Source organism: Gavialis gangeticus, unplaced genomic scaffold (genome assembly GCF_001723915.1).
Source record: "Gavialis gangeticus isolate Ggan-Ray unplaced genomic scaffold, GavGan_comp1, whole genome shotgun sequence".
Taxonomy (NCBI): Eukaryota; Metazoa; Chordata; order Crocodylia; family Gavialidae; genus Gavialis; species Gavialis gangeticus.
The window spans coordinates 12798204-12811327 of record NW_017729009.1 but is presented as its reverse complement, the minus strand read 5'-3'; the positions used below and the strand labels follow the sequence as shown (position 1 = coordinate 12811327).

At 49.7% G+C, this 13124-nt stretch overlaps 1 protein-coding gene across 1 annotated transcript in view; it reads left to right on the top strand.

Moving 5' to 3' along the window:
• The first annotated feature begins 12786 nt into the window (after window positions 1-12786).
• PPDPF (pancreatic progenitor cell differentiation and proliferation factor) overlaps window positions 12787-13124 on the top strand; it is a 15466-nt gene continuing 15128 nt past the window's right edge. Inside the window, 1 exon segment of the mRNA XM_019510103.1 lies at window positions 12787-12953. The gene's annotated coding sequence lies outside the window, so the exon portion shown is untranslated.

Sequence of the window (13124 nt, the reverse complement as noted above, 5' to 3'; positions counted from 1 at the left end):
TGCAGCAGGAGTGAGGGGTCACTGATAATGCAGGGGATTGAAAAGGTGGTAAACACGTATGGTTTTGTTGAATGGCATCCAATATAGTCTGAAAAGGGGAAGGTTTTTTGAAGCCCTTTCAGGGACCAGCTCAAGACTAGCAAGGCATTTCAGCCAGCTAGGCTGTAAGCGCACTGAAGTTTTTTGGGGGGGAGAGAGTGAAAGGAGGGACCAGCAGAGCAATGGGAATGGGGAAGGGGACAGTGACAGGTTGTCTTGTGTGGCATGAGTCACTGGAGGCTGCTGAGACCAGCAAACCCGAGCCAGGACTTTAAAAATAACCATCTGATGTGAAACCAAGATCCCGAAGCCCATCAGCACCCCGGCCAGCTGGGGCGTGGATCCTGCGTCAGCTCCTCCACTCTCCGAGTCACGCTGTTATTGCTGAGTGGTTGCTTTAAGGCCTGAGCCCTGGCATGCACACTCTGTGACACAGCTTTTTAAAAGGATTTAGGCATTTATTGCACTCCTCACTGGAAGACCAAGGGGATTTAGGTGCCTAAATCCACAAAGTCACTTTTGTAAATGAGACTTAAGCATCTATGTCCTAATGGCAGACTGTGTTCTTTGGGTGAATGTGATATCTTTTATGAGACCAATTCAAATAGCTGGAAAAATTCTTCTTTGCATGCTTGCAGGTTGAAATTCGTCACGTTAAATTCATTAAACATTAAATGAGTCACGTCCTAACGGCATTGAATGGGACGTGGGCTTTTCATTAAATTCGTCATGTCCTAACAGCATTGAATGGGACGTGGGCTTTTCAGTGCCTAAATCCCTTTTGACCAGGAGCTTTGTCACTTAGGTGATGAGCTGTTGGTAATGAGCAGAACAACCCCGACGTATGTTTAAAAACTCGGGGTCCAGTGAAGAGATAGTGTCTCCTTAGCTGTCTTCCCCCATTCACATGTGGGATGGGCAGTGAAAGGATGAGGTGTGTGGGACACTAAAGGCATCTCTGTGAAAGAAGATACGGCCAGACAAAGTTCACAGTGTGACTGCTGCCTCAGTGGGGGGCTCTGATACCTCCATGCAGGCCTTGAGCTATGTTTCGCCTTGGGGAGGTTTCATTCATTTTATCATGGGGGTAGGGACCAAACAAACAGTTCATTTCCCTCATTAGAGGCAGGTCCCCAGGGCTGATTTCAAAGCCCTGTAGAGTTGTAGAGAGACCTTACTTCCCAAAACCCCATCCTGCGATGGGCAGCACAGAACAGACAGTCCCCAGGGGAAACTCAGAGTATTGGAGCTGGCTGGTATCTGGCCCTTGCAGGGAAAGGAAAGATAGTGGAAAGCAAGGGAAAGGAGGGGATGAGAAAGGCTGCTCCGTGTGCCCAGCAAGTGTGAGCAATAGCTTGGGATGAAGAAGATTGTCAGAGACGAGGAAGGACTCCAGAAAGATTCCATCTCCCTCTGTCCCCAAGCAGCACTTGCACTTTCCTGGGATCATGCAAGCTCCAGGCAGATCCAGCTCAAATTAAACCGGGTCGTGAAATGTCTCAAAGACCCTAGGCACAAATGCAGCTTTCCTGTTGGCTGCTGGTGACATCATCCCGGGGGAGAGCAGGGAGCGCATCACTAATGACATTTCATTTTAATAACTTCCATTGTCTAATAACAGGTTGAACCTTCCAGGCAAGCAATGCCTTTCCGAGGGGGTGGGGTCCTGGCTTGGCTTTGGAGGGGAACAGGTCGGCCGTGTGTGTGTGTGTGTGTGTGTGTGTGTGTGTGTGTGCGTGCGCGTGCAGGGGACAGGGCATTCACCACCTGCCGTTTGCTTGCAAAGGCCTCGAGGAGGATGGTGCATTATGGTGCTCTGCCTGTGCATCGCCCTGGGAAAGGGAAGGAAGAGCGAGCGAGTCTGTTTGAAAGGCATCGGAGGAGAACAGGGGCCTTAGAGAGCTGCAGCAGGGTGGTGCCATCCGCTTGCACCCCAGAAGGCCCAAATTTCTCCAGGCCTCGGCAGCTCCTTTTTAGCAAAGCAGCCCCCCTGGGCGGGCAAACAAAATGAGGCTGGTATCCAGAAGACAGATAATCATGGGCCTGCGGGGAGGCTGACTGTGTCCCTGCCAGACAAGCAACAGGAAAGAGAGGGATGAAGGGATGGGGAAGAGCTGGAAGGGGACAGATTCCCCTCTTCCAGGGGGACTTTGTCATTATAGACTCTTTGACCTTGGGATCTAGCCTCATCCCAGACTGTGGGAGCCAGGGTCTGCTCGTCCCCTTTGAATCTTCCAGAAACATGAAAAAACCCCCAGACATCAGATTCCTTATTCAGAGCAGACATGGAGGGTAAGTGATGCCTACTCTGTTCTCTAGCAATGCAAGCCATGCAACTTGCCCCAGCTCTCTCCATCCTTCGGGTGCCTGAGACAACCAGGGGACCACGGCAGTGTCCATCCAGCCTCCCCCCAAGCGGCTCCTGCAGCAGGGAGAGCAGCACAGGCGGAAGCTGGTCGCCATGGCAATGCTATGCTACAGCTCAGCATCAGCACCAAATGCAAGGCCACCCAGGGAACGGCTGTCTCCTGCATGGTACGTCACCTCCTGCAGCTCCACCACGCGTGGCCCGTCACCTTTTGCAGCTGCAACACGCGTGGCATGTCACCTTTTGCAGCTCCATCCCGACCTCCATCATTTATGCCACAGGGATGCCACGAAGCACATGACCACCATTGCCACAGCCTCCTCTCCCACAATATAACCACCCCACCCCGGTCTTGGGTCAGCTCCACCAGGGACGCACACATTTCCAGGTGCCATTCAGAAGGGACGTCTGGCTGTTAACGTTGTGAAAACTCCTGCCCCCTTTGCTCAGCTGGGTGTTTGTGAGGTGGGGGGTGGGAGAGCCCATTAATGCCAAGACAAGCTGTCCCTATAAATCCCACCAGGCATGAAGAATAGCCTTCCCCACTCACGTTTCTATTTGATTCCCGATGTAGGTCAAATTGGAGAGAAAGCCCATGCCTCCCCTTTGGGAGCTGTTTATGGCATATTAGTCATCTACTAGACCATGTTATTTATCAGTCACCCCTAGTGCTATCATCCAAGTGCATCCCATTTTTTTCCAGCTGAGTTGGTAAAATATGAATCTAGGGGTAGGTTTGTCTATTAATGCTGAATTCTGCCTGTACCCATCTTCTCCCCACTGTAAACTACCCGCTAAAGCAATGATATGGTTAAAGGAATAGAGTTGTGGTGCCCACAAATAGACGTTATGCCGCCTTGATTGTGAAACAGAGATGCCGCATTCACCCCTTGGAGCCAAAGCAGTTACATTCATGAATATGGTCCAATATGTTTTAATCCATCAAACCATGTTTGAATTGTACTCCCTGTGAGAGCCGTGTGTGGTAGGCAAGATAGCTGGCAATCAGCGGTGGAAGAGGTTGTCCTGAGCATCTCCTAGCTCTGGGAGATCATGTTCAAACCAGCAGAGACAAATGCTGGGCTTTGGTGATTCAACAGCACACTACGAACAATCCCTGCTTCTGCCTCTTCCTTCAAAACACACTTTCAGCTGGAGGCTTCCTAAGGGACCAGACAGATCAAAGGACTCATAGTGTCAGACTCTGAAGCTTGAGTCCTTGGGCTGAATTTACAAAAATGAGTTATTTCTACTACCACTAACCATCTGCATAATTATGCCTTGAGCCTTTCATCACCTAGAGATCTCAAAGCACTTGATGAAGCTGGCTAAGGTTACTGATCCCTAGAGTATAGATAGCGTCTGAGGCATGGAGCAGGGTGTGAGCCCATATTAAGCTAGCGGTAGAGAAAGGAGCAACGCCCAAACTTCCAGTTTCAAGTTGAAGCTGCAAAATTAAAAGCACTTCCTTATGTATAAGCAAATGAAGCGGTTAGGTATCTGTTTTATGCATCATATGCACATGCTTATTTCCATATGCAAATCAGCCTCAAGGTAAACATACAATTGTGGATGCACTGTAGAAAGCTATTGAATGTCGGACCTGGGAGTTGGAAGTCTAAACAAGATCGGCAAGTGTGAAAGGCACTGGGGATTAACACAGCCACTCAACCTGCTGCAAGGCACTCTGCAAGGCTGGATGCCATGTATTAACTTGGCTAAACACACAGCACATTAATTATGCATTTATATTTTATGCATGCACCATTGTCTCCCTTATCCTTCTGCCAAGATGGGCACATTTCGTAGGATCATGGACAATGAGGGCTGGAAGGGACCTCAGAAGGTCACATCTAGTCCAGCCCCTGCTCCAAGCAGGACCAGCCCCAGCTACGTCATCCCAGCCAAGGCTTTGTCAAGCCTCTAAGAAAATTTAGCTAAGAAACAGCAGGGGTTGACACAAATCAGTGTAGACAATAGGTTTAAATCTTGGAAGGGTCTTTGTGCCTCTTTTTATATCTCACTTTCTGGGACGTTGCATCTTAATGCTATGCCCAAGACCTTATGTTATGGTACCACTACTAGGCATGTGAGGGGTTGATTTACTGTTAACATCTTTACCCATGAAGACCTCCATGGAGAGACTCTGGTTTTGATGTGCCCAACTGACGGTAACTATTCTTTTGTAACCACGTGTATGTTAAACAGTATGCCAAAAATAATCCTGAACTGGTGGCACCGGAAAATACCTTCTCCAGCCCTTTCTCTCTAGATGTCTCTGTTCACATAATTTGGTGCTAGCTTTCTGCTGCCGCTGTCCTGGAAAGGCAGAGCAGAGCTGTCCCATTTCTACTCCCATAACAGGATCAATTCAACAACCCCTCCCCCTCCATGCTCTTCAGCTGTGCAAGAATTAATAGCTTTTCTTGTGCTTTTAGTTGCATTGTTTGCAAAATCCACGGCTAAATCAGGCAGATTACATGGCAAATGTCAATGCTGGTCTCCCTTCTCCTGATGCCTTGATTTATCATTGGCAGGCAAGGTTTCATAGTTTCATAGATAAACATACAATTCTTTGAGTAGATGTGATATCTTATATTAGATCAACTGAGTACTTGGGAAAATGTTCTTAGCAAGCTTTCAGGTGTGATCGCCCTTCTTCAGGCATAGGGAGCCTCTGCTTTCATTTATTAATGTCATTTTCCTACAGGTAGCTCCATTGGGTTGGGTGCCGGCACCTGCTTCAATGAACAGGCCATTACCAATCGTCCCAGGCTTGCATCTCTTGCAGTATTTGCTGCCCCAAGGATGCAGAGATCCATTTGCTTCCAGGGATCCGGCTGTTCTTGCCCTGATCCCAGGGCCCTTGAATAGAGTGACCTTTCCTGAAAGGTGTGAAATCAGAGAGGATGACGTCTGGCTAATCTTTATCCATAGGTGGCAGCAGCTCTCCACAGTGAGCCATGGCTGCTTAACATTTCAACCTGTCACCCAGCAACTCTGGGAGGATGCAGATCCTGGAAGGCTTGAACAAGGCAGGGCTTGGCGGAGCCCCAAATAGGCACCGCTCCAAGGGGCTGCCTTGTATACTCCTGCCTGCTGCTTGCATCCACCCTCCCCTAAAACATGAACCACTTTACCCCTTTGTTTTTGCTTCTCACACAACAAACAGCAGATCCCACCAGTTCTTGCTAGCATCTACTCGGTGTGCTAGGCTTGCCATCCCTTCTCTGCCAGCCAGCCTGACCGCCCAGCTCTCAGCCAGCGCTTTGTCTGCGCACTCTCCTCTCCATGGAGTCACAGCCTGGAGACCACCCTTCCTCCCCCTCCAATGCTTGCAAAAGCAAAGAGTTAGAAGATAGCAGGATTTAGCTCTGGGGTCCGGCTCCCCTGGCCCAGCATGAGATGTGACCATTTTTATGAACAAGACTGAGGAAGAGACATGACTTTTGCTGCCACCGCACTGCAGCCATGGGCAAGGACAGTGCCAGTGTTTCCCAAACACCATTTTGTTCAATCTGGCGGTGGCAGGTTTAACGCTGGACTGGACAGAGCATCATTGCTGATTCTTGCAAGGCAAGGCTCTACTTGCTGTGTGTAGGGGTGATAGTGCCAGGCCTGTGAGTACACTGCAGCCCTGATCTTGCAATTAATAAAAGTCCCTTAGATGTTAACCCTACATGGGCAGATCCTGCAGCCCAGACCTTCACTGAGTATCAGTCTTGTGCTGGGAACTGCTGAATGCACTGGAGCATCTCACTTCTTGCACCTGTCCCAGGTGTCCTGCTCGGTTGTGGTGTAGGAGGGATGTTCAATTCCAGCTGCACCAGAGGGGTCATCTCCTTCATGGAAAACCAAGAGCTTCCTGAGCTGACCCATGAAGTGCTCAAGTCTCTGGACCCCTGGGATATCAATGCAATGCACAGCTGGAAAATCTAAGCCAAAATCTCCAAAACAACACGGCTTGGGGGTTAAGTTGCATGCATTTTCAAGGTAATCTCATGGTTTTTTGCTAGGGTTGGATCTTAATTGTGGAACATTTCGGGCTGGTAATTCCACGTAGGGTCTTTTAATTCCCCAGTTACCTCTCCACTACTTGTGCATGCTCTGGGGGATACGTGGAAAGGAGCAGTTTCTGTGGCAATTGCTCCAGGCCTTATGCTGGGCATTTGGGGGAGGTGGAAAGCCAGATGCTTTCATGCAAATGTACAAACTAGAGAGAATCTAGCTCACTGGTTCACTGGACGAATACCCTATGTGTCACAGAAGTCAGGGTGGAGATGGGTACCTCTTGCCTTGTTGCTGCTGTGTTTTGGCATCTATTTTCTGGCGCTAGGATCCAATATTATCAGTATGAAGAGAGGCTTAGATAGCTCCATGATCCAGACTGGGGTTATATATACTTTCATGCAGAGACCCTACCAAGAAAACACATCCTATACAGAAGTGCAACAACTCCAAGACCAAGGAAAAGGCCTGTTTCTCTTTGGCACAGATACTTTGAGTCACTCTTTTCTGGTCTTAGAGCAAGGAAATGGTGAAATACCCTAACTTGCCAACTGGTGAAAACCTAGGTTCTTTTATGGCAAGCACCGCAGGTTGCTTGTCGGGGAGAGAGTTGATTTTCCATGCACCACAAGAGACAATGCAACGTGCCTGGAGTATTGCACCACGGTGCTTCTCTGCACAGCCTCCCAGAAGGAAAGCCGTAGAGAACAGCTCTCCTCTGGGGAATGGGTTATTTAGAGCAGGCTGATACAACAGCACAACACAAACAAACTCCACACTTTCCATTCCCCATACAAGAAGGAAAGGAGATGTTTTCAGTATTACCAGCACCGAGCATTCAACAGCATCACGTTACCCAGAAAACCTCAAGATGGACTTAAAAAAATCATGTGATTAAAAATAAATGGGGTTCTTTCTTGGTTTCTGAGCCTGAAGGAAACATTTGGGCCAACTTCTCTTTGCAATCAGGAAGGCTGGGAACTATTTTAATGAAAGTTAAGAGACTTCACATAAAAGAGACTTGGGGTTTTAAGAGAAACCCCAAACTCAGCAAGATAGCAGCACACACAGTGGCAACGTTAAGCTCCTTGAGGAAGAACATGCTTGATTTTTCTTTATGTGCTGCATATATTCACAAAACATAGGACAGAAAGGAGTCACTGTAGCTCATGAGTTGCAATCACCCAGCTATCAAGCACGGCATACAGCTGATAGGGGCTTTTTCAGTGAAGGTAACCCAGTCCAGAGTTCAACTGCTTCATTCAGCTGTGCACGATCTGTTGGTTTCCTGATGTTTGTGCCAAGCACATAATGTGACCCGAAAGGCTTTTATGCCCCAGTGTTCGCAAAACCAACCCATAGCAAAATGCTGATTTATCAAAACCAGTATGTTTGGTGGGAAAGGCTCATAGGATCAGAGAAATGGCAGGTTGGAAGGGACCTCCAGAGGTCATTTAGTCCAGTGGGTCTCAACCTGTTTTGTACCAGGGCCCATTTGTAAATACTGATGGCCAGTCCTGACCCAGTAAATAGTTTAAGTAGAAAACTTAACGCCAGCGCCGCTCTATCCCCTCGGTGCGTGGGGCAGGGGGTGGGTGTGAGGGGCACGGGGGGCCCAGGCGGCCCCTTGCAAGCTGGAGCTCTGCCAGCCTGCAAAAGGAAACCCATGGTTTCCCAAGTTTTTCCCCTGTAAAGGAGAATCCATTTTTAAAGGTTGTCCTCAACCCTTTCACGTATTCTTGCAACCCACTTTTGGATCGCGGCCCACAGGTTGAGAAATGCTGAGTCCAACCTCCTGCCTAAGGCAGGATCACCCCTATCCTAACCATCCTTCACAAATCCCTTGTCTGTCCTATTAGAAAAAAACAAACAAACTACAGAGTCAACCCTGACACAGCCACAAGGCATAAGACCCTAACCTGCCACGGGTAAAGCAGAGGGACCACAACAGCCAGCCTCCTGCTGCTGCAAAGGTCGTTACAGCAACTCAAGAGGTTCAGTTCCATCAAACTTCCTATTCTACTAAGTTTGGAAAGAGCAGGAAAGTCCCATTTCAACCTCTTTTAAATGCATTTCCCCCGTTTTTTTTTCTGTGCAAAATGACTTTTCACGTCAAGGTTCAAGCTAATTGATGGGAGAAATTAAAGAAGCTCCAAACAGATGCTCCAAGCTTTGACTATGTCCTGTTCTGGGTGGGAGGGGATACTGGGAAATCACACAGCTTCTATGGGATGGGGAAAAGGATTTTCCTACCTGGATCTACAGATATATTATTTACACGGTATTTGTGTGCTCTTGTGTTTCATCTCAGCAAGCTACAGGCCCTGTGGGGTATCCAGGGGACTGAAGTGGGATATTCACTGCAAATTCAGCTCGGCTCTATTGCAGTATATATTATTAATGATATGGATATAGTACTAATGTTGAAGGATATATTATGAATGATCAACGATAATCCGCCTTCCTCCTGCCACCAACTATCATGCAGAAACAGTCTCACTTCGTGTAGGACATGCCCAAAGCCAAAATATTTTTATGGTTAGCTCTGCAGCAAGAACCTAATGAAAGCTAATCATTGCATTCTCTGCCTACCAAACCATTAACGATGCGAAGAGAGGTAATTAACTGTGTCGGCTCGAAGTCAGGCAGAAGACGGTGCAGAGTTGTACCTTATAGACTAACCAGTTCAGAGATCTATAAGCCTTTTTAAGCAGCAGTTCACATCACCAGATGCTATGAAAGGCCTTGTAACATTAACGATACTGGTACACAAGCACGGGAGTAAATAATTATGCAGCTCTCAAGCACTTCTACAGTTCAGCAGGTGTTCACGTCCTCCACCGTGTCTTTTCTCTTTGGTAGACAATAGCAATCAGGAGGCAGAACAGGAAACTCTCAGGAGAGGAAGCATATTCATTTTCTGACTTCTAAACGGCTAAAAGCAAAGTCTATTTTGGAGGCGGGGGAAAAAAACATGTTGTGCTTTGAAAATTCAGTCAAAGCTTTATTTATTACTCGAAAGCTTTCGTGTCTGGCAAGTACGACACAGTCCAGAGTTCATCTGCTTCATTCATCTCTGCAGCCTGTTTCCTGATGTCTGCGCCAAGTACATGAGGTTACATGAAAAGCTTTGACTTCCCAAATGTTCTCCAAACTGAACTGTAACGCAAGCCGGTGGTCAGCTGCAGCATTTTGCCTTCCACGCCCTGTATGGAAGCCAGAGTGAAAAGCACCAAAGTCGATGCTGAAGCAATCTGCAGCTGGATCCACCCAACACTGAACCTAAGGTTCACTGCATCTCTCGCCAGGGGCCTACCACCCAACCCCTTCAATCCTGTCTCTGCAGACTGGAGTTACCTACAGGTCTGGTCCACTGCATCCACATTGATGGGGCACTCCTGTGCATCTGCACTCCCCAGCCATCTGCTCTCCAGGCTGCAAAACTAGGACACTTCCACTACACGATGGCCTCGTCTCACTCCCGCCGGGCTGTGCAAAGTTCACCTGAAGTGACCCTTCTTGAGACGAAAGCAATCCCTGCCACCTCCCTTTTTACAGCTGCTGACTTAGCAGGGCACTGCAGACTAAAAAAAAATACTCTCTACATGACTCTGCTCACGCTGCTTCATTAATGCTAAATGAATGCTGCAAACTGATCTTAGCTATATTTGCCTGTGCGTAGGCGCATGGGCTGGGCATTAACTGGTACTCTGCATTAACTCTTTCCACTTGGTAAAAAAAGACATCTTAGGAGTGGGTGTAAGGTGGGACATTTATCCATGCTGAATCAGCAGGCTGGGTGGGGGGAGTTATCACCAAGGCAGGATTGCCATGATCACAACACTACATGGTCCTTCAGTGGAGATGTGAACCAAGGAGACATCGAACACAGATAAAAAGTGTTTGTGCTTCTCTTCCCCATCATTTCTAAAAGCCATTAGGCCATTCAGTCCAGAAAGCAATTCTGGGCCCCGTGGACTGGGAAGTGCTACCTAAAGATGTAGGCTATTATTAGCAGTCATTAGAAAAGGCACATATGGTATTGGCAGGGGGGAAGTGCAGAGGATCCTGGGAAAACGATTGAGTTTGCTAAAAATAAAATGGAGTTGTCAAGCCTGGGCAGTGCCAGAGTTGGTCTGTAGTTGCTAACTCTCTAATTTCCGGCACAGACAGTATAATTCTGCAGCAAAACCTGCTGCTGTTAAGATGGACTGAATCTTCTCTTCTCCAAGGACTGCCAATTGCCAGCTGAAAGACAATTTCTTTGCTTGCTTCCCGAATTCTTTGCTTTATGTGGCCATATTTGGCTCAAAAAGATAGGAGAGAGAAAACACCTTGCGAGGACTGGGTAGCTGCTACAGAAGAGCTGATGGATTCACCACTGAATGGGAACCTGGTACAAGGGCTGCGGGGTCAGAGTCTCGGTCATTGCTTGCTGCGCTGATATTTGTAATAGTGAGGAATTTACCGCAGAGGGACCCAGTCCTGCTGATGCTGAGATATTCCTAATTCAGCAATGAGAGTGGTCCCATTAAAGGCGATAGCACAGGACATGTAAACCAAGGTATGAGAAGGCTGCAGCTCATGTAACACAAGGCAGGGAGGACAGCTTTGTGTGTAGGGCTGTCACACGCTGGGATTTCCAGGCTTGCACTAGGGAGGGGGTGTGAGCACACCCTGGACTGGGATTTGGGATAAGGCTCCTAGGACTTTCTGGGCTCATGTCTGGGAAGGGGGCCCTTGGCCATGCTGGGCTGGGCCTAGAGAGGAGGCAAGGTTTAGCCAGTTTATCGTAGTAGGGCTGCATTGAACATGAATTTGGTGGCATTTCATGGGTTTAAATGAGGCTCACGGATCATAGTACCCTGGGCTGGCCTGCCCTTGTGATCTCAGGCCAGTCCCACATGCCAAGACCTTAGTTCTTTCCTTTTTTGTGTCCTTGTGACAAGGTATTTGACTTAGTGGGTCTAATGGAAACCTGGTGGGACTACTCATGACTGGGCAGTAGGAAGAGAGGGCAATAGGTTGTACAGGAGAGATAGAGAAAGGGGAAAAAAAGGAAAGGGTGTTGCCCTCTATGTCAAACAACAGTACGCATCTTCCCTAATCAAACTGGGATCAGAGGATGGACGAGCACTATATCTAGCAGGACGCAGGGGCTAAACTTTAAAAAGGCTGACTTTAATAGGCTCAGGGGATTGGTTAGCAGGGTACCAGGACCAAGAGCCTAGATGCTTTGGGGGCCCAGGAGGGGTGGTCATTCCTTAAGGATACCGTTCTTTGGGCTCAGAGTGAGACAATCCCATGGCAGAGAAAAGGGGGCAAAGGGGCCAGGAACCCTAACCAGGGTCATCTAGGATAAATTAAGGGGGGGAAAAGTAGCATACAAGAAGAGGAAGCAGGGGGTAGCTAGCAAGGAGTACACTTCCTTGGCCCGCACCTGCAGGGAGTTGGTCAGGGGGAAGGATCCGGGGGACTATAGACCGGCCAGCCTTACCTCTATCTTGGGGAAAATCCTAGAAAAAATTATCAAGGAGCACGTCTGTGGGAGCCTGCCGGCTAATGTGATGTGGCGGGGCAACCAACATGGGTTTATAGCGGGCAGGTCCTGCCTGACTAACCTGGTTTCTTTTTACCACAAGGCCACCGAATGTTTAGATGCAGGCGTCGAGGTGGATGTTCTCTGTCCGGGCTTCAAGAAGGCCTTTGACAAGGATGATTATACGGTAGACTGGGTAGCAAACTGGCTCAGGGGTCGCACTCAGAGGGTGGTGGTGGAAAGATGTGGGCCGTGGGGTCCCTCAGGGCTCGGTTCTGGGGCCAGAGCTGTTCAACATCTTTGTCAGTGATCTGGACGAGGGGGTGGGAAGCAGCCTGTCCAAATGTGCAGATGACACTAAAATACGGGGTGAGGCGAACAGCCTGGAGAGGAGGAACCAGAACCAGGCCAACCTGGACAGGTTGGGGAAGTGGGCAGAGAACAACAGGAGGCAATTCAGCAAGGACAAGTGCAAGGTGCTGCATGTGGGGGGAAGAACTGCCACCAGACCCACAGGCTGGGGCAGAAAGAGATCGTGGAGTCGCGGTCGACTCCAGGACGCAAAGGGTTGCAAAAGTTTTACCCCCTCCCTCTCTATGCCCCATTTGTCCCCCCTGGACAGGCGCAGCTGTGACCAGCAGGCAGACCCCGGATGTCTCCCCCTCTCCAGCACCGCGCACACTCCGGGGCAGCGCTTACCGCGGGATAACACCCCCCAACTTTCGCCCGGCTTTCGGGGCGGGGACCCCGCCCGCCCCGCCCCGCCCCCGGGGGCGGTCCCGCGTGAAGGGGGCGCCGGGCTGGGCTATATAAGGCGGAGCGGCCGCCCCGCCCCCCCCAAACCCCGAAGACCTCGTGTGCGCTAGTGGACGTGGAGTTTACTCCCAGTATCTCCTTTGCAAATGGGCTCCGTGGCCTAGCGTTTACTCCCCTGAGCCTCGCCACCCGTGATCTCCAGCCGTCTGGGTGCTACTGGGACCAGCACTGAAGGCAAGGAAGGTAAAGGGGGCCCCGCGGGCACGGGGGCTTCCTCCCCCGGCCTGGGCCCAGCGTGGGAGCCAGCTGGGTCGCTCGGGGGGGGCTTTGTTCGCTTCCCTGTGGGTTAGCCGGGCCGCGGCCGAACGCCCCGGGCCGCGGCCGAACGCCCCGGGCCGCGGCCGAACGCCCCGG